Here is an 18,904-nt window from a genome sequence, read left to right on the forward strand (position 1 = left end):
TACTAAGCTGGGAAAGGACAATCAGCTCTACAACTACCATCTAAGTGAATTAGCAAATAGGAAGCTTGCCTCTAGAAATTCTGTTTATATGCTGACTTTCAAGAGAGAACTGACATTGCTTAAAAAAAGATATATCAGGGCTTCCCTGGTGGCACAGTGGTTGGGAGTCCGCCTGCCGATGCAGGAGACACGGGTTCGTGCCCCGGTCCGGGAAGATCCCACATGCCGCGGAGCGGCTGGGCCCGTGAGCCGTGGCCGCTGAGAAAAAAAAAAAAGATATATCAGCATCTGGGTTTTCAGATTAACCCTGATGCTACTTTTCTGGTCATATTTAGACCATATAGAACCTCAGAACGTTTGTATCACTTTAAAATAAAAAGTGACTGCATTCACATACTGCACACAGGATTTAATTAGTTATAGAGCTAGTTCCACATAAATGAAGACAATGGTATAACAGTTTACATGACACTGAAATAGTGTAGTCTTCCCGGAAGTCAAGAGAGAACAGTTTGGTTTACATGTGTATAACGTGTGCTTCGTTTTTTCTTTTTTTTTTTTAGTAGTATCCAATAAGTTGCTATGCGTGGGTTTTTTAGGGAAAAAAAGTATTTGTAAACAAATGAATATGCCCCCAATTTTAATGAAAAGTTATCATTTAAAAATTGTTTAAGGTTCAGGTTCCCATTCTTCAGTTAATACAGGCAGCAAATATCCCTGAAATGACTCATCTACTTCTGATCATTAAAAAAAAAATCTTATTTCTTCTACTTAGGAAAATTTTTTAAAATGTAATGGCAAATAAAAGCTGTCTATAGCACCTTAAGAACAGACTATACAGGGACTTCCCTGGCAGTCCTGCGGTTAATACTCCACGCCTCCACTGCAGGGGGCACAGGTTCCTTCCCTGGTTGGGGAACTAAGATCCCACATGCCACGCAGTGTGGCCAAAAAAAGAACAGACTATACAAAGGACTCATAAATACACAGTACACAAATTTGTTATTTCTAATACTTTTTATTTCTTGTGTAGTACCTGCTAAAATTATTCCTAACAAAGTCACAATAAGTGAAATATGTTTAGATGGCATACCTATATAAATTACAAAATAACTTCAGTAGATCTAGAGATTACAGTGTTATAATTGCTTCAGTATTATTCATGTATAAAGTATTAGTCATTCCTTTAATAATGTTCATGTAAGTTCTTAAAGAAATCATCACGCATTGCTTTCTATTGGGGGCATGTCAGCTAACAATTTCCATTGGACTCCCTCAGCAGGGTCATGTTTCCTGTCCTAAAAAAATGGGTCCCATGGAAAATCATGTTGTTTGGTCAGGGTTCTGGATTTTTTCAATGAGAGAACTGTCTTATATTCAATGTGCTTTTATATATTTTTATATATTGTGTATATATAATTTTACAGATCTTTATCCAAGATCACTCTTCATCCTTTGCATCAAGAAGATTTTGACTACAACATTTTGAATCATCTGTTTTCATTTTTTGGATGGAGGAAGAAGGGATAAACGAAAATGTGAACATTTCTATTTTGTGGTTGGTTTATCTATTCAGTATAGATTCTTCATGAAACCCTTTTTTTTGACACTATTGTTTTCACTCGTGAGTCAGAAAAAACATAAACCACTATCTACTCCTTCCTCCAACCAAAAAAAAAAAAAAAAACCCAACATAAAAAGATAGTATTCAATAAGAAGAGGCATAAATATCGCCTGTCAAGCAGATGGCAGTTTTGTTAGTGGGATGATCAGGGAGGAGCCAGCCGCACGTTTGAAGGAAGAGTCTAGAGTGCACAGTTGAACCACGGGGAGAAAACAGAGTTAGTCTCCATAGTGTGTCATTTATTTATTCAACAAATATTTATTCAGTACCTACTGTGTGTCAGGCTCTTGTTTGTGACTAGGAACACGATGGTGAACAATCAGATAAAGTTGCTACCCTGACTTTCACATCTCCTGAAAACAAATAAATAAAATTCTGCCCCCCTCATTTAGCAAACCCCATCAGCCCCATTATGATCATTATGAGATACACCTAAAAGTACTTTTCAAACAACACTTTTTTTAACGTTTATTATTTTTTTTTAATTGGGGTATAGTTGTTTTACAGTGTTGTGCTAGTTTCTACTGAACAGCGAAGTGGAGTTCCCTGTGCCATACAGCAGGTTCTCATTAGTTATTTTATATGTATTAGTGTATATATATGTCAATCCCAATCTCCCAATTCATCCCACTCCCTCCCCCGCCAAACAACACTTTTTTCAGTGAGTATAAGTTGTGATTCAGCTGGTCTGGGTGGGGGCCTGGCTATCATTTCTTTTAAAGCTTCCCAAAGTTAGTGGACTGTGCAGCCACACACACTGGTGAAAAGTTGAAAACCTCTAAGCATTGTTTCTTCTCTGGGTTCTTTCCTAAATGTGGTTTCTTTATTCTCATTTGACCCAGAATATACTTCCCAATGTTAACAGAAAAAATAGAATTGGAGCCACTGAATTAGGGACTGCTGCCAAACCCTAGCCATGCCTGCCAGCCTCCCAGCCCCCAAAGAACAGCGGCTGGAGGGAGTGTGGGCCATAAACACGGTGCTGAGGGGAATATGGTCGTCACTGACCCCATCTGCCCTCCTTAGCCACCTGCTACGTAAAGTGTTTAGGTAGAAGTGTGGATAAGAGTTCAAGCCCCCAGAGGAAAAAATGCCCCAAATCTGTCTTATTTATAATTAAAATGACTATAACAAAATTGTGTCTTATTTACTTTGGTGAATGGTAAAAACAATATTATAAAATTATATAAAAACAATCTATTCCTTTTTATTCAGAAATTTAGGAGATATCTATTGATAGATTTTAAGAACATAGTCATGGATTTATTTTCAGGTACTATTGGCCAAAGCAAATATTACAGTATTAAAATAGCATCACATAATAAATATCAATGAAGTATGAATGCTTCAAGTTTAAATAAGTTATCTATTTTAATTGATCAGTTATTTAGTGTGATTATTATAATATATATATAATTCCTACAATGCTTTCATGTCCTATAACTTGCTTTGGTTGAAAATCTAATTTAATTAAAGGTGGTGTATGAGTTTCTAAGTTGATAATTAACCATAAACTGTAATGAATCTCACCGGGTGGGAAAGTCTCACAGCGTGTACAGTGTGGTCTGACAATCCTGACATATGGCTTATTGACTGTAAACCTCATATCATGTTCTCTTAAAACTATTCTGTAAGTTCCAAGACATACTCGGTGCAGCATATAGTACTTTTTAAAGAATATTTATGTATTTATTTTGGCTGAGCCGGGTCTTCGTTGCGGCATGCGGGATCTTTTAGTTGCGGCATGTGGACTTCTTAGTTGTGGCATGCATGCGGGATCTAGTTCCCCTACCAGGGATCGAACCCAGGCCCCCTGCACTGGGAGTGTGGAGTCTTACCCAGTGGACCACCAGGGAAGTCCCCAGCATATAGTACTTTTTTTTGTTTTATTTTTGTTTCTTTTGAATTTTATTTTATTTATTTTTTATACAGCATGTTCTTATTAGTTATCCATTTTATACACATCAGTGTATACGTGTCAATCCCAATCTCCCAATTCATCACACCACCATCCCAGCCACTTTCCCCCCTTGGTGTCCATACGTTTGCTCTCTACATCTGTGTCTCAATTTCTGCCCTGCAAACCGGTTCATCTGTACCATTTTTTTTTTTTTTTTTGGAGCACAGGCTCTGGATGCGCAGGCTCAGCGGCCATGGCTCACGGGCCCAGCCACTCCGCGGCATGTGGGATCCTCCCGGACCGGGGCACGAACCCGTGTCCCCTGCATTGGCAGGCGGACTCTCAACCACTGCGCCACCAGGGAAGCCCCCATCTGTACCATTTTTCTAGTTCCACATATAATACAGTACTTTTAAAAAACAGAATTGCTATGCTTCAACAGCTTCCAAATTAAGCAAAACTGATTTTATATTTTAAATTGCTGCCTGGGTGAGCAAAGAGGAGAATATAAATCCTAAAAAAAACCATTTGTACCTCTATAATATGTTTGGAATTTGTCAGAGACCACTAATAAATATCTTTTCTTCACTCATTCATTCCTTCAGCAAACATTTATCGGGCTCCTGGGTTTGCGAGATACAAGGATGAACAAGACAGACAGGGTCCCTGCCTTTCCAGAGCTTAGACTACTTCAGTTTGTTTTACTGCAGAACAGTGTGCCAAGGAGCACAGCAATACCAGAAGGAGGAGCCCAGATAGGGATTTAGCCAATGTCCAGCATTGAGAACTGAAGTAACAATGGAGAGAGTTTTAATTTGGTAGTAATCTTAAAGTATGTCCATCTGGAGGCAAACAAATGGAAAGACATTTTGTAAAATTCAAATTATACTGTTTAAATAGCAAAAACTAGCATTTACAAATAACTGCACTTAGAAAGCGGGGAGGAGGTTAGTTCTTTGAAGCACTGTGCTGTTTAGGAGATAAGCAGGTGTAGGAGCACGTTCTTTATGATGTTTAGAAATATTGTGGATGTTGACTGCATTACCCACAACCCGATCCTCCCCGGAGCCTTGTGCGTGGAGGCATCGTATTTCACCAGTGTCTTTTCATCAGCTTCATTGAGTTTACTGACTGAAGAACCAGTGTTGAGAGACACTGTAAACCACCTGCTAAAATATTCTGATACTTACTTAAGACTGCACCAAACACTCCCTGGGAACGGGGCGCTAAAGTCAGCACATTAACTCTTTCAGACCGAAGAGGCTGCATCAGGCGGATGCAGCAGTGCCTGGAAGCAGAGCAGTTAGGTTGGTGCTGCAGGCTGCTCAACTCTGAAGCCCTTTGCAGAGCCTCTGAGATTCTGGGAAAGAGGCCTCAGAGGGTTTATTCAATTGAATTCAATTCCATCTACAGAGCAAGGTTAACAAAAGAACCAGTATAAGTTACCTGCTTCATCACAGAGAACATAGACAGAGGACCTGTGATGTTAGCCAAAGGGTCCAGGGCACTAAAGTATAGGGAACACAGGTAACTGAGCCTACTGCATCCACCATTAAATCTTTGGGACCAAAGATTCTGAAATTATGTAATAAAGCTCTGAGCCTCAACAGATTTAAAAATAATAGAATCAATGTTACTGATCTACCAACAAGACAGTCTAATCCATAACTTTGTTTTATAGCAATTTTATAAATGTATCATTAAAAAAAAAGTTTGAGTTCTTGCTTTTTCTGGTACGGAATAAAATTGGTCAATAAATTTTTGGTAAGGAAGGTTGCGGGTCTAGTATTCTTAACTGAAATCAAAAGTAAATTGCAAAAATATAAATGAGGTTTTCAGTCCATTCTTTAGACTTGAGGTTTGAACACTGCCAACTGCCTGTCTTTCTCCTGTCATTAGTGGCGGAGTACATTCTTGGGGAATGATGTCAGCGGAGGGCTCTGAATGCTAATGGAAAATCACATTTTGTCCTTCTGAATTGTTAATGCAAAATGTTATTGACTATAATCAGCTACAAGAGATGAAGGAAAACTAAAAAAAATAAATTACATTCATTCCATGACCACACTCTCCATTGGGTGATCAGACAATGAAAAGTATTTTAAAAGGGGATTTTCCTGGAAAATCCAACAGTTTTACTATACATCCAAATTAAACTTTTATGAATCTTATACTGTAGAGGCACTGTACTCCTAAGAGAACACAAAAAAGTAGGGTTATTTTTTTTCTCTCCTGACTCACAGTTAACTTAATGCCGCTAAAGTTTAGAAGAAGAAAATATTCTTATCTGATAATAAAGTAATTGTGGGTTCTCTGCTTTATGAGAAAAGAACAGTCCACACTTGTAAAATGCAATTCCAGTATGCAGACAAAATCACTATTTATATGCATTTATTAGTTAGGTAGTAGCCGTCAAATAAAATGAGCTTTGCTACCCCTGAAAAAGATTTCACTTAAATTTCCAGTTTCAGAAGCTCAGTCTTCTTACGTATACTAGTTTTTCATTGTTTTTTATGCACTATTACTTTTCTAAGTGCATGTTACATAAGGTGAACTTACCTTGGATTTCCCAGGCAGCCTGTGTAATTTAAGTGAGCTCAATAAGCATTTTTAAATGATGGTAATAAAAGTTCCACTTCTGGCAAAACTGAGTTTTTTCTGGGCCAGCACTCATACCAAGAACAATTTAGAAAACCTGGACAGAATATAACAAAAACAGGTTTGAAGATTTCAGAGATCTCCCAAGGCAGTGAGTACCTTCAGAGCTAAGATATGAAAGAGGTGAGAAGCCAAGAGAAGTAAGCCCGACATCCGGGACCACTTTTCTCCTTGAGGCAATTGTCAATTCAGAAAGCAAAAGCAATAGCTGACAGGTTAAAAAGCTGAACAGAGCTTTTGATTGCTTCAAGGGCTGGGGAATAAAACTTGAACTTCTGAGTCCACCCAGGTTGAAGGGCCCCTGTAAACACTCTAGGCTTTTAGTTGGGACCCCTAAGAAAGATAAACCAAAAATAGACCAGCTCTAAAAAGACTGGAGCCCAGCTATGGAACATCTCAATCTCTGACAAAAATCAGGTGACCTATCCCCAGCCCAGCTGTCTGCCAAAAGCAAAAGTGATCTTCTCTGGAGGAAAATACCATCATGCAGCACCTCAATTTATCACTAAAAATTGTATGCATAACATCTGGCACTCATTCAAAAATAACCAGAGCATAGGAGAAATCTGGCAAATTCTGCTTCAACCACGTGATCAAAATAAACGTCACTAAAAGTGGGACTATCTAAAATTTTGTGCCTCCTTAGTGATGCACTAAGAAGGACACAACATCAGTTATTATCCAGTATTTCTGCCAAATAAGCGTAACTTGATTCCAATCAATCAAACTCAAGTTGAGAAAGCTGTAACACAACTGATTCATACTCGTCAAAATTTGTCAATGTTATGAAAACAAAGGCAGAGGCAATGTTTCAAATTAAAAGAAAACTAAAAGAAATGTGACAACTAAATGCAAGATGTGACCCTGGATGGATCTGAGATAAGGAAAAAATATAAAAGATTGAAACAAAGGGCATCAATAGGAAAATTTGAATATATTGGGTGGGCCAAAATGTTCATTTGGTTTTTTCTGTAAGATGGCTCTAGTAGCACTTAGTTGTCTTTAACTTCATTCGAAACAATTTTGTTAGATTGTATGTGACAGCTGTCATATCAGCATGCATTTAAAAAAAGACATCAAAATTGGTGAATTTTTGTGTAGCCATGTTAATATTGAAGACAGAAGAAAAAAGCAACATATTCGGCATATTATGCTTTGGTATTTCAAGAAAGGTAAAAATGCAACTAAAACGCAAAAAAAGATTTGTGCAGTGTATGGAGAAGGTGCTGTGACTGACTGAAGTGTCAAAAGTTGTTTGCAAAGTTTCGTGCTGGAGATTTCTCGCCGGACGATGCTCCACAGTCAGGTAGACCAGTTGAGGTTGATAGCAATCAAATCGAGACATTAACTGAGAACAATCAATGTTATACCACGCGGGAGATAGCCGACATACTCAAAATATCCAAATCGAGCATTGAAAGTCATTTGCACCAGATTGATTATGTTAATTGATGTTTGGGTTCCACATAAATTAAGAGAAAAAAACCTTCTTGACCATATTTCTGCATGTGATTCTCTAGTGAAACGTAATGGAAACATTCCATTTTTAAAACCAATTGTGACAGGCAATGAAAAGTGGATACTGTACAACAATGTGGAACAGAAGGGATGGTGGGGCAGGTGAAGTGAACCACCACCAACCACACCAAAGGCCGATCTTCATCCAAAGAAGTTGATGTTGTGTATATGTTGGGATTGGAAGGGAGTCCTCTATTATGAGATCCTTCCGGAAAACCAAACGATTAATTCCAACAAGTACTGCTCCCAATTACACCAACTCAGAGCAGCATTTGACGAAAAGCATCCAGAATTAGTCAACAGAAAACACATAATCTTCCATCAGGACAATGCAAGACCACATGTTGCTTTGATGACCAGGCAGAAACTGTTACAGCTTGGCTGGGAAGTTCTGATTCCTCCACCGTATTCCCCAAACACTGCACCTTCAGATTTCCATTTATTTTGGTCTTTACAAAATTCTTTTAATAGAAAAAATTTCAATTCCCTGGAAGACTGTAAAAGGCACCTGGAACAGTTCTTTGCTCAAAAAGATAAGTTTTGGGGAGATGGAATTATGAAGTTGCCTGAAAAATGGCAGAAGGTAGTGAAACAAAAGGGTGAATACGTGTTCAATAAAGTTCTTGGTGAAAGTGAAAAATGTGTCTTTTATTTTTACTTAAAAAACCGAAGGCACTTTTTGACCCACCTTATAGATTGTATTTTAGACAAAATTATCATACCAGTATTAAATTTCTTTTTTTATTGAGGTATAATCGACACACAACATTATATTAGTTTCAGGTGCACAACATAATGATTCAATATTTGTATATATTGAGAAATGATCACCACAATAAGTCTAGTTAATGTCCAACCATACATACTTACAGAATTTTTTAAATTTTTATTTATTTGGCCATGCCATGCAGCATATCAGATCTTAGTTCCCCAACCAGGGATTGAACCCATACCTCCTGCACTGGAAGTGTGGAGTCTTAACCGCTGGACTGCCAGGGAAGTCCCCAGAATTTTTTTGTGTGTGTGTGATCACAACTTTTACGATCTACTCTCTTTGCAACCTTCAAATATGCAACACAGTATTATTAACTATAGTTGTCATGTTGTTCATTACATCCCCATGAATTACTTACCTCATAACTGGAAGTCTGTAACTTTTGATGCCCTTCATGCATTTTGTACAACACCCCCTCCCACCTGCACCTGGCAACCACTCACCTGTTCTCTGTATCTATGAGCTTGGTTTTTGTTTTTGTTTTGTTTTTAGAATCCACATATAAGAGAAATCATACAGTATTTGTCTTTCTCTGTCTGACTAATTTCACTTAGCATAATGCCCTCACGGTCCATCCATGTTGTTGCAAAGATTTTATGGCAAGATTTTATTCTTTTGATGGCTAAATAATATTCCATGGTGTGTATGTGCGTATGTGTGTATCACATTTTCTTCATCCGTTCATCCATTGATGGACACTTAGATTGTTGCATACCTTGGCTATTGTAAATAACACTGCAATAAACATGTATCTTTTCAAGTTAGTGTTTTTGTTTTCTTCAGATAAATAACCCGAAGTGGAATTGTTGGATCATATGGTAGTTCTTTTCTAAATTTTTTGAGGAACGTCCATACTGTTTTCCATAGTGACTGCACCAATTTATATTCTCACCAACAGTGCACAAGTGTTCCGTTTTCTCCACATCCTCACCAACACTTGTTATTTCTTGTCTTTTTAAAAATAATAGTCAACCTAAGAGGTGTGAGGTGATATCTCATTGTGATTTTGATTTGCATTTCCCTGATGATTAGTGATGTTGAGTAACTTTTTATGTACCTGTTGGCCAAATGTATGTCTTCTTTCAAAAAAATGTCTATTCAGGGAATTCTCTGGCAGTCCAATGGTTAGGACTCGGTGCTTTCACTGCTGTGGCCTGGGTTCAATGCCTGGTTGGGGAACTAAGATCCCACAAGCTGTGCAGCATGGCCAAAAAAAAGTTCTATTCAGACCCTCTGCCCATTTTTTAATCAAACTGCTTGTTGTTTTGCTATTGAATTGTATGAGTTCTTTCTATATTTTGGATATAAACCACCTATCAGATAATGTGATTTGCAAATATTGTCTCCCATTCAGTAAGTTGCCTTTTCATTTTGTTGATGGTTTTCTTTGTTGTGCAGATGTTTTTTAGTTTCATGTAATCCCACTTGTTGATTTTTGCTTTTGTTGCCTGTGCTTTGGTGTTAAATCCAAAAAATCATCACCAAGACTGATGTCAAGGGGCTTACTGCCTATGTTTCTTCTAGAAGTTTTACAGTTTTAGGTCCTATATTCAAGTCTTTAATCCATGTTGAGTTAATTTTTGTGTATGGTGTAAGATAGTGGTCCCATTTCATTCTTTTGCATGTGGCTGTCCAGTTTTCCCTACACCATTAATTGAAGAGTATGTCCCTTCCCCACTGTATATTCTTGGCTCCTTTGTCATAAATTATTTGACCATATATTCATGAGTTTATTTCTGGGCTCTCTGTTTCATTGATCTCTGTGTTTGTTTTTATGCCAATACCATACTGTTGTGATTACTATATTTTTCTAATATAGTTTGAAATCAGGAACATGATACCTCCAGTTTATTCTTCTTTCTCAAGATTGCTTTGGCTATTCAGTGTCTTTTGTGGTTCCACACAAATTTTAGGATAGTTTGTTCTATTTATGTGAAAAATGCCATTGGAATTTTTATAGCGATTACACTGAATCTGTAGATTGCTTTGGGTAGGTAGTATGGACATTTTAACAATGTTAATTCTTCTAATTCATGAACATGATATACCTTTCCACTTATTTGTGTCTTCAATTTTTCTTCATCAACCTCTTATAATTTTCATTTACAGGTCTTTCACCTTCTTTGTTGAATTTACTCCTCAGTATTTTATTCTTTTTGATACAATTGTAAACGGGATTGTTTTCTTAATTTCCCTTTCTGATAGTTTGTTATTAGCATATAGAAATGCAACAGATTTCTATATCCTGATTTTGTATCCTGCAACTTTACTGAATTCATTTATTAATTCTAACAGTTTTTGTTAGAGTCTTTAGGGGTTTTAATATTTAATATCATGTCATCTGCAGATAGTGACAGTTTTACTTCTTCATTTCCAATTCGGATGCCTTTTGTTTCTTTTTCTTGCATAATTGCTGTGGCTAGGACGTCCACTACCATGTTGAGTAAAAGTGGCAGGAGTGGACATCCTTGTCTTGTTCCTGATCTTAGTGGAAAAGATTTCAGTTTTTCACCATTGAGTATGTTGGCCATAGGCTAGACATATATGGCCTTTATTATGTTGAGGTACGTTCCCTCTATACCCACTTTGTTGAGAGTTTTTATCAAAATGGATGTTGAATTGAATTAAATTTATTGAATTCAATAACTGCATTGTAGTTATATAGGAGAATGTCTTTGTTTTTAAGACATATGCTGAAGTATTTAGGGATACAATTCCTATAAGCTGTGAAAGCAGAAAAGAATAAGAACAGTTGGTCAAAGTTGAGTATTTCTGTCCACATGCCCCTCTTCCTGGGGTCTTGAGCAGGAAGCAGAGACGGGGCAGCCTTGACAACCATGTTGTAGTTGTGTGATCCTGTGCTCTGCCCCCCACCCCCCTTGCCGATTGGTCCATGATAAGACAAGTGACCCAAGGGAGACAAGCCACATTCTTTCACACTGAAAGCTGGAATTTCGAAGAGACAGAAAGAAACAGAGAGTGGTAATTGCTAGTATAAGTCACATTAAAGACAGTGCCTTTTCAGGGGCTTCAGTAGTTGTGGCACGTGGGCTCAGTAGTCGTGGTTCACAGGCTCTAGATCACAGGCTCAGTAGTTGTGGCGCATGGGCTTAGCTACTCCACGGCATGGGCATGTGGGATCTTCCTGGACCAGGGCTTGAACCCATGTCCCCTGCACTGGCAGGTGGATTCTTTATGACTGTGCCCCAAGGGAAGTCCATGGGTTTTTTTGTGTTTTGTGTTTTTTTTTGCGGTACGCGGCCCTCTCACCGTTGTGGCCTCTCCCATTGCGGAGCACAGGCTCCGGACGCGCAGGCTCAGCGGCCATGGCTCATGGGCCCAGCCGCTCCATGGCATGCGGGATCCTCCCTGACCGGGGCACGAACCCACATCCCCTGCATCAGCAGGCAGACTCTCAACCTTCCCTGCGCCACCAGGGAAGCCCAGGTTTGGGTTTTTTTGATCATACTTCTGTTGTTTGTGTGCTAACACAATCTGACTTTAAAGGAATTGTTTCTTAGTAATAATAATCTGGCTTCTATGGTTCACATAAGTAACAACAAGAAGTATAGCCCTTGTTACATTGTTCAGCTGGTCATAAAATCATAATGTGATGTGCCTCTTTCCACTTCTGACAAAAGGAAGAGTTTACACACTATTAAAATGCCTGGCTAAATTTACTGGATAAGAAGCATGAATTAGAACGTTCTGTCAAAAGTGTATTAATTTTTGTATATTAGATTTTCATAAATTATGGCTAAATGATGATCACTTACAGTATCTGCACCTACTAAATAAGATTTGTGCCAGATCAAGTATTCTGCCTAATTCAGCCACATCAAGTTCTGAAACATTAAAAAATAAAGCATATACCATTTGTTTTAAGAGAATATTTTAAAATTTGTCTCATTGAAAAAACACTCTCTCTCTTATTTTCCAAGGCAACCACAGGTGGGCCACTCCTCAATAAAGGGAATTCCAGCACTCTCCAAACTTCCCCATAGTGAGAATTATCTGGTTGCTTGTTAATCACACAGCTCCCAAGGTGATCCTAATTTAGTGGGTCTAGGGTGGAGCCCAAACTTCACCTTAGGTAGTTGTTATCATCAGAAAAGCTGGATTTGATGATAGTTGTGTTCCTTCTCTGTTGCTTTTGAAGTTGCTGACGTTGACAGTTGTGGTTCTGCAGCAGTTGGATATTGTTTCCATAGGTATCAGTTAGGTCAAGCTGGTTGATAGTGTTGGTCAAATCTTCTGTAACATACTGATTGCCTATTTGTTCTATCAATTACTGAGAGGGGGGTGTTAGAAATCTCATTTTAACTGAATCTTTTATTTCTCTCTTTAGTTTTGTAAGTTTCTGCTTCATGCATTTTGAAACTTTTTCATTAGGCATATACACATTTAGGATTCTTAGGTGCAACCAATTGCTTTGATTAATTGATCCTTTATCATTACAAAACTTCCATATTTTTCTTCAGTAATACTCCTTGTCTTGAAGTCTTCTTTGTGTTATATTAATATAATCACACTAGCTTTTTTATACTTACTGATTGCATAGTGTAACTTTTCCATCCTTTTGCTTTCAACTTGTCTCTATGTATTTGAAGTATGTCTCTTCTATACAGCATATAGTTATCTTCCTTTTTTCCAATCTGAAAATTTGTAGATTTTAATTGAAGTTTTTAATCCATTTATATTTAGTGTAATTATTGTATAGTTCAGTGTAAGTAAGTCTACACATCTGTTGATATGATCAGATTTAAGTCTACCATCTTCCTATTTGTATTCCAGTTGTGCCATCTGTGTTTTGGTTTGGTTTGGTTTTTTCTTCCTCCATTCCTCCTTTCCAGCCTTCTTCTCAGTTAATCAAATATTTTTTAGTATTCTATTTTAATTCCTTTCTTGTCTTTTTAGCTGTACCTCTTTATTTATTTAGTGGTTATTCCGAGATTACAATATTTATGCTTATCTCACAGTCCACTTAGAGTTAATATTGTCATTTCACATAAAATCTAAGACCCTTATGAGAGTAGAATGTCTGTTTAAGTCTTCTGCCCATTTTTTGATTGGGTTGTTTTTGGGTTTTTTTATAAATTTATTTCACTTATTTTATTTTTGGCTGCTCTGTGTCTTCATTGCCGCATGCGGGCTTTCTCTAGTTGTGGTGAGCGGGGGCTACTCTTCATTGCAGTGCATGGGCTTCTTATTGTGGTGGCTTCTCTTGTTGTGGTGGCTTCTCTTGTTGTGGAGCATGGGCTCTAGGTGCGTAGGCTTCAGCTGTTGTGGCTTGTGGGCTCTAGAGCGCAGGCTCAGTAGTTGTGGCACACGGGCTTAGTTGCTCTGCAGCATGTGGGATCTTCCCAGATCAGGACTCGAACCCATGTGCCCTGCATTGACCGGCGGATTCTTAACCACTGCACCACGAGGGAAGCCCGGTTGCTCTTTTTTTTTTATCTTGAGCTGTATGAACTGTTTGTATATTTTGGAAATTAATCCCTTGTCAATTGCATCATTTGCAAATATTTTCTCCTAAGCTGTAGGTTGTCTTTTCATTCTGTTTGTTTCCTTTGCTGTGCAAAAGCTTTTAAGTTTAATTAGGTCCCACTTGTTTATTTTTGTTTTTATTTCCATTACTCTAGGAGATGGATCCAAAAATATATTGCTGCAATTTATGTCAAAGAGTGTTCTGCCTATGTTTTCCTTTAGGTGTTGTATCTTGTATCTGGTCTTACATTTAGGCCTATAATCCATTTTGATTTTATTTTTGTATATGGTATTAGAGAATGTTCTAATTTCATTCTTTTACATGTTGCTGTCCGGTTTTCCCAGCACTAGTGATTGAAGAGATTGTCTTTTCTCCATAGTATATTCTTGCCTCCTTTGTCAAAGATTAATTGACCAGAGGTGTGTGGGTTTATTTCTGGGCTTTCCATTCTGTTCCATTGATCTATATTTCTGTTTTTGTGCCAGTACCATACTGTTTTGATTACTGTAGCTTTGTAGTATAGTCTGAAGTCAGGGAGTCTGATTCCTCCAGCTCTGTTTGTCTTTCTCAAGTTTGCTTTGGCTATTCAGGGTCTTTTGTGTTTCCATACAAATTAAAAAAATTTTTGTTCTAGTTCTGTGAAAAATGCCATTGGTAGTATGATAGGGATTGTATTGAACCTGTAGATTGCCTTGGGTAGTATAGTCATTTTGACAGTATTGATTCTTCCAATACAAGAACACAGTATATTGTTCCATCTGTTTGTGTCATCTTTGATTTCTTTCATCAACATCTTAGAGTTTTCAGAGCACAGGTCTTTTGCCTCCTTAGCCTGATTTATTCCTAGGTATTTTATTCTTTTTGATGGGATGGTAAATGAGATTGTTTCCTTAATTTCTCCTTCTGATCTTTCATTGTTAGTGTATAGAAATGCAACAGATTTCTGTGTGTTAATTTTGTATCCTGCAACTTTACCAAATTCATTGATGAGCTCTAGTAGTTTTCTGGTAGCTTCTTCAGGATTTTCTATGTATAGTATCATGTCATCTGCTAACAGTGACAGTTTTACTTCTTTTCTAGTTTGGATTTCTTTTATTTCTTTTTCTTCTCTGATTGCTGTGTCTAGGACTTCCAAAACCATGTTGAATAAAAATGGTGAAAGTGGACATCCTTGTCTTGTTCCTGATCTTAGAGGAAATTCTTTCAGCTTTTCACTGTTAGTATAATGATAGCTGTGGGTTTGTCATATATGGCCTTTATTATGCCCACTTATAGAGAATTTTTATTATGCCCACTTTTGTCATATATGGCCTTTTTCTGTGCCCACTTTCTGGAGAATTTTTATCATAAATTGGTGCTGAATTTTGTCAAAAGCTTTTTCTGCATCTATTGAGATGATCATATGGTTTTTATTCTTCAATTTGTTAATGTGGTGTATCACAGATTGATTTGCAGATATTGAAAAATCCTTGCATCCCTGGAATAAATCCCACTTGATCATGGTGTATGATACTTTGAATGTATTGTTGGATTTGGTTTGCTAGTATTTTGTTGAGAATTTTTGCATCTATGTTAATCAGTGATATTGGCCTTTAATTCTCTTTTTTTGTGGTATCTTTGTCTGGTTTTTGTATCAGGGTCATTATGGTCTGACAGAATGAGTTTGGGAGTGTTCCTTCCTCTGCAACTTTTTGGAATAATTTCAGAGAGATAGGTGTTAACTCTTCTCTAAATGTTTGGTAGAATTCACCTGTGAAGCCATCTTGTCCTGGACTTTTGTTTTGGGGAGTTTTTTAATCACAGATTCAATTTCAGGCTTGTAATTGGTCTGTTTATGTTTTCTATTTCTTCCTGGTTTAGTCCTGGGAGATTGTACCTTTCTAAGAATTTGTCCGTTTCTTCTAGGTTGTCCATTTTATTGGCATATAGTTGCTTGTAGTAGTCTCTTATGGTCCTTTGTATTTCTGTGGTGTCAGTTGTAACTTCTCCTTTTTTATTTCTAATTTTATTGATTTGGGCCCTCTCCCTTTATTTCTTGATGAGTCTGGCTAAAAGTTTGTCAATTTTGTTTATCTTTTCAAAGGACTAGCTTTTAGTTTCTTTGATCTTTTCTATTGTTCTCTTAGTCTCTATTTCATTTATTTCTGCTCTGATCTTTACTATTTCTTTCCTTCTACTAACTTTGGGTTTTCTTTTTTCTTTTTTCTCTAGTTGCTTTGGGTGTAAGGCTAGGATTTTTATTTGAGATTTTTGTTGTTCCTGAGGTAAGCTTGTATCACTATAAACTTCCCTCTTAGAACTGCTTTTGCTGTGTCCCATAGGTTTTGGATCGTCCCATTTTCATTTTCATTTGTCTCTAGGTATTCTTTAAATTTCCTCTTTGGCTTCTTTGGTGATCCATTGGTTGTTTAGTGTTACTCTGTTTTTGTTTTTTTAATATTTATTTATTTTCTTTATTATTATTAGTTTTGGCAGCGTCAGGTCTTAGTTGCTGCATGCGGGATCTTTTGTTGCCACGCATGGGCTCTTCGTTGCGGTTCATGGGCTTCCCTCTAGTTGTGGCGTGTGGGTTTTCTCTCTCTAGTTGTGGCGCGTGGGCTCTGTAGTTTGTGACATGTGGGCTCTCTCAAGGTACACAAGCTCAGTAGTTGTGGCACACGGGCTTAGTTGCCCTGCGGCATGTGGGATCTTAGTTCCCTGATCAGGAATCGAACCCACGTCCCCTGCATTGGAAGGTGGATTCCTTACCACTGGACCACCAGGGAAGTCCCAGTGTTACTCTGTTTTTGAAGGTCATTTTTATTAAACTATACCATAACAACATGTTCTAACACAACACCAACATGTGTTTACTGACTGCTTTAAAGATTCTTTAGACCTGAAACTGCTCCAGTAGAACCAAGACAGAACATTGAATTTGTATATTAGAAAGCCCATAGCTAACTTTAGAACAAAATTGGGTTCAAGAAGTTAGCCAGGGCCTTCCCAGGTGGTGCAGTGGCTAAGAATCTGCCTGCCAATGCAGGGGACACAGGTTCGAGCCCTGGTCTGGGAAGATCCCACATGCCGCAGAGCAGCTAAGCCCATACACCACAACTACTGAACCTGCGCTCTAGAGCCTGCGAGCCACAACTACTGAGCCCACATGCCACAACTACTGAAGCCCGTGCACCTAGAGCCTGTGGTCTGCAACAAGAGAAGCCACCACCATGAGAAGCCCGCGCACCGCAACAAAGAATAGCCTCTGCTCACCACAACTAGAGAAGACCTGCATGCAGCAATGAAGACCCAACGCAGCCAAAAATAAATAAATAAATAAGAAGTTAGCCAGACCAATTCCCATGAATCCTAGTCACTAGTGGTAGGAGGCGGGTAGCACCCAGGGAGTGGATGAAAGTGTCAGGAGCATGAAAGCATCTTCAGAAACATCCCTAGAGTAGAGACCACCACATTTTTTATCTTCTATCCCTATTTTTTTTATGTTTTTTTATTGTGGTAAAAGTCATATAACATAAAACATACTATTTTAACTGTGCAATTCAGTGGCACTAAGTACATTCACATTGTTGTCAACACTCACCATCATCCATCTCTCGAATTTTTCAACTTCCTAAGCCAAGACTCTGTCCCCACTAAACACTAACTCCCCATCCCCCTCCCCACCGCCCCCCTCCCCTCCAGCCCCTGGCATCCACCAGTATGCTTTCTAACTCTATGAATTTGACTATTCTAGGTACCTCGTATAAGTGGAATCAAACAGTGTTTGTCTGCACCTAATGTATATTGGAATGCACTTTTAAGATTAACAGAAGGTAGCTTGTATTCCTATTAATGGGGTTTCCAAAATAATGTTTTATTTTATTATATTTGTTAATATTACCAAAAGTCTTATCCTCATTATATATATATATATACATATATATGTATATATGTATATATATATATATATTTAGAAAGAAAATGTGATTTGAAATGTTGCATAACTTTTTTTTTTAACATCTTTATTGGAGTATAATTGCTTTACAGTGGTGTTAGTTTCTGCTGTATAACAAAGTGAATCAGCTATATGTATACATCTATCCCCATATCCCCTCCCTCTTGCGTCTCCCTCCCACCCTCCCTATCCCACCCCTCTAGGTGGTCACAAAGCACCGAGCTGATCTCCCTGTGCTATGCAGATGCTTCCCACTAGCTATCTATTTTATATGTGGTAGTGTATATATGTCCATGCCACTCTCTCACTTCGTCCCAGCTTACCCTTCCCCCTCCCCGTGTCCTCATGTCCATTCTCTACGTCTGCATCTTTATTCCTGTCCGGTTCTTCAGAACCATTTTTTTTTTAATTCCATATATATGTGTTAGCATACTGTATTTGTTTTTCTCTTTCTGACTTACTTCACTCTGTATGACAGTCTCTAGGTCCATCCACCTCACACAAATAACTCAATGTCATTTATTTTTATGGCTGAGTAATATTCCATTGTATATATGTGCCACATCTTCTTTATCCATTCATCTGTCGATGGACACTTAGGTTGCTTCCGTGCCCTGGCTACTGTAAATAGAGCTGCAATGAACATTGTAGTACATGACTCTTTATTTTTTATTTTATTTATTTTATTTTTGGCTGTGTTGGGTCTTCATTGCTGCACACAGTCTTTCTCTCGTTGCAGCAAGGGGGGCTACTCTTCGTTGCAGTGTGTGGGCTCCTCATTGTGATGGCTCCTCTTGTTGCAGAGCACGGGTTCTAGGCACAGAGGCCTCAGTAGTTGTGGCGCGTGGGCTCAGCAGTTGTGGTTCGTGGGCTCTAGAGTGCAGGCTAAGTAGTTGTGGCGCACGGGCTTAGTTGCTCCGCAGCATGTGGGATCTTCCCAGACCAGGGCTCGAACCTGTGCCCCCTGCATTGGCAGGCGGATTCTCAAGCACTGCGCCACCAGGGAA

General features: G+C 38.3%; 2 protein-coding genes across 2 annotated transcripts in view; both read left to right on the forward strand.

Annotated features, from left to right (window-relative positions):
- Nucleotides 1–3,168, forward strand: part of RSPH3 (radial spoke head 3) — a 53,808-nt gene extending 50,640 nt beyond the window's left edge. Inside the window, exon 9 of the transcript XR_007470582.1 lies at nt 1,428–3,168. The gene's annotated coding sequence lies outside the window, so the exon portion shown is untranslated. The remainder of the gene's footprint in view (nt 1–1,427) is intronic.
- EZR (ezrin) overlaps nt 1–18,904 on the forward strand; it is a 164,266-nt gene that overhangs the window by 30,909 nt on the left and 114,453 nt on the right. The window lies entirely within an intron of this gene.

The sequence above is a fragment of the Orcinus orca genome, chromosome 12 (assembly GCF_937001465.1).
Source record: "Orcinus orca chromosome 12, mOrcOrc1.1, whole genome shotgun sequence".
Classification (NCBI taxonomy): Eukaryota; Metazoa; Chordata; class Mammalia; order Artiodactyla; family Delphinidae; genus Orcinus; species Orcinus orca.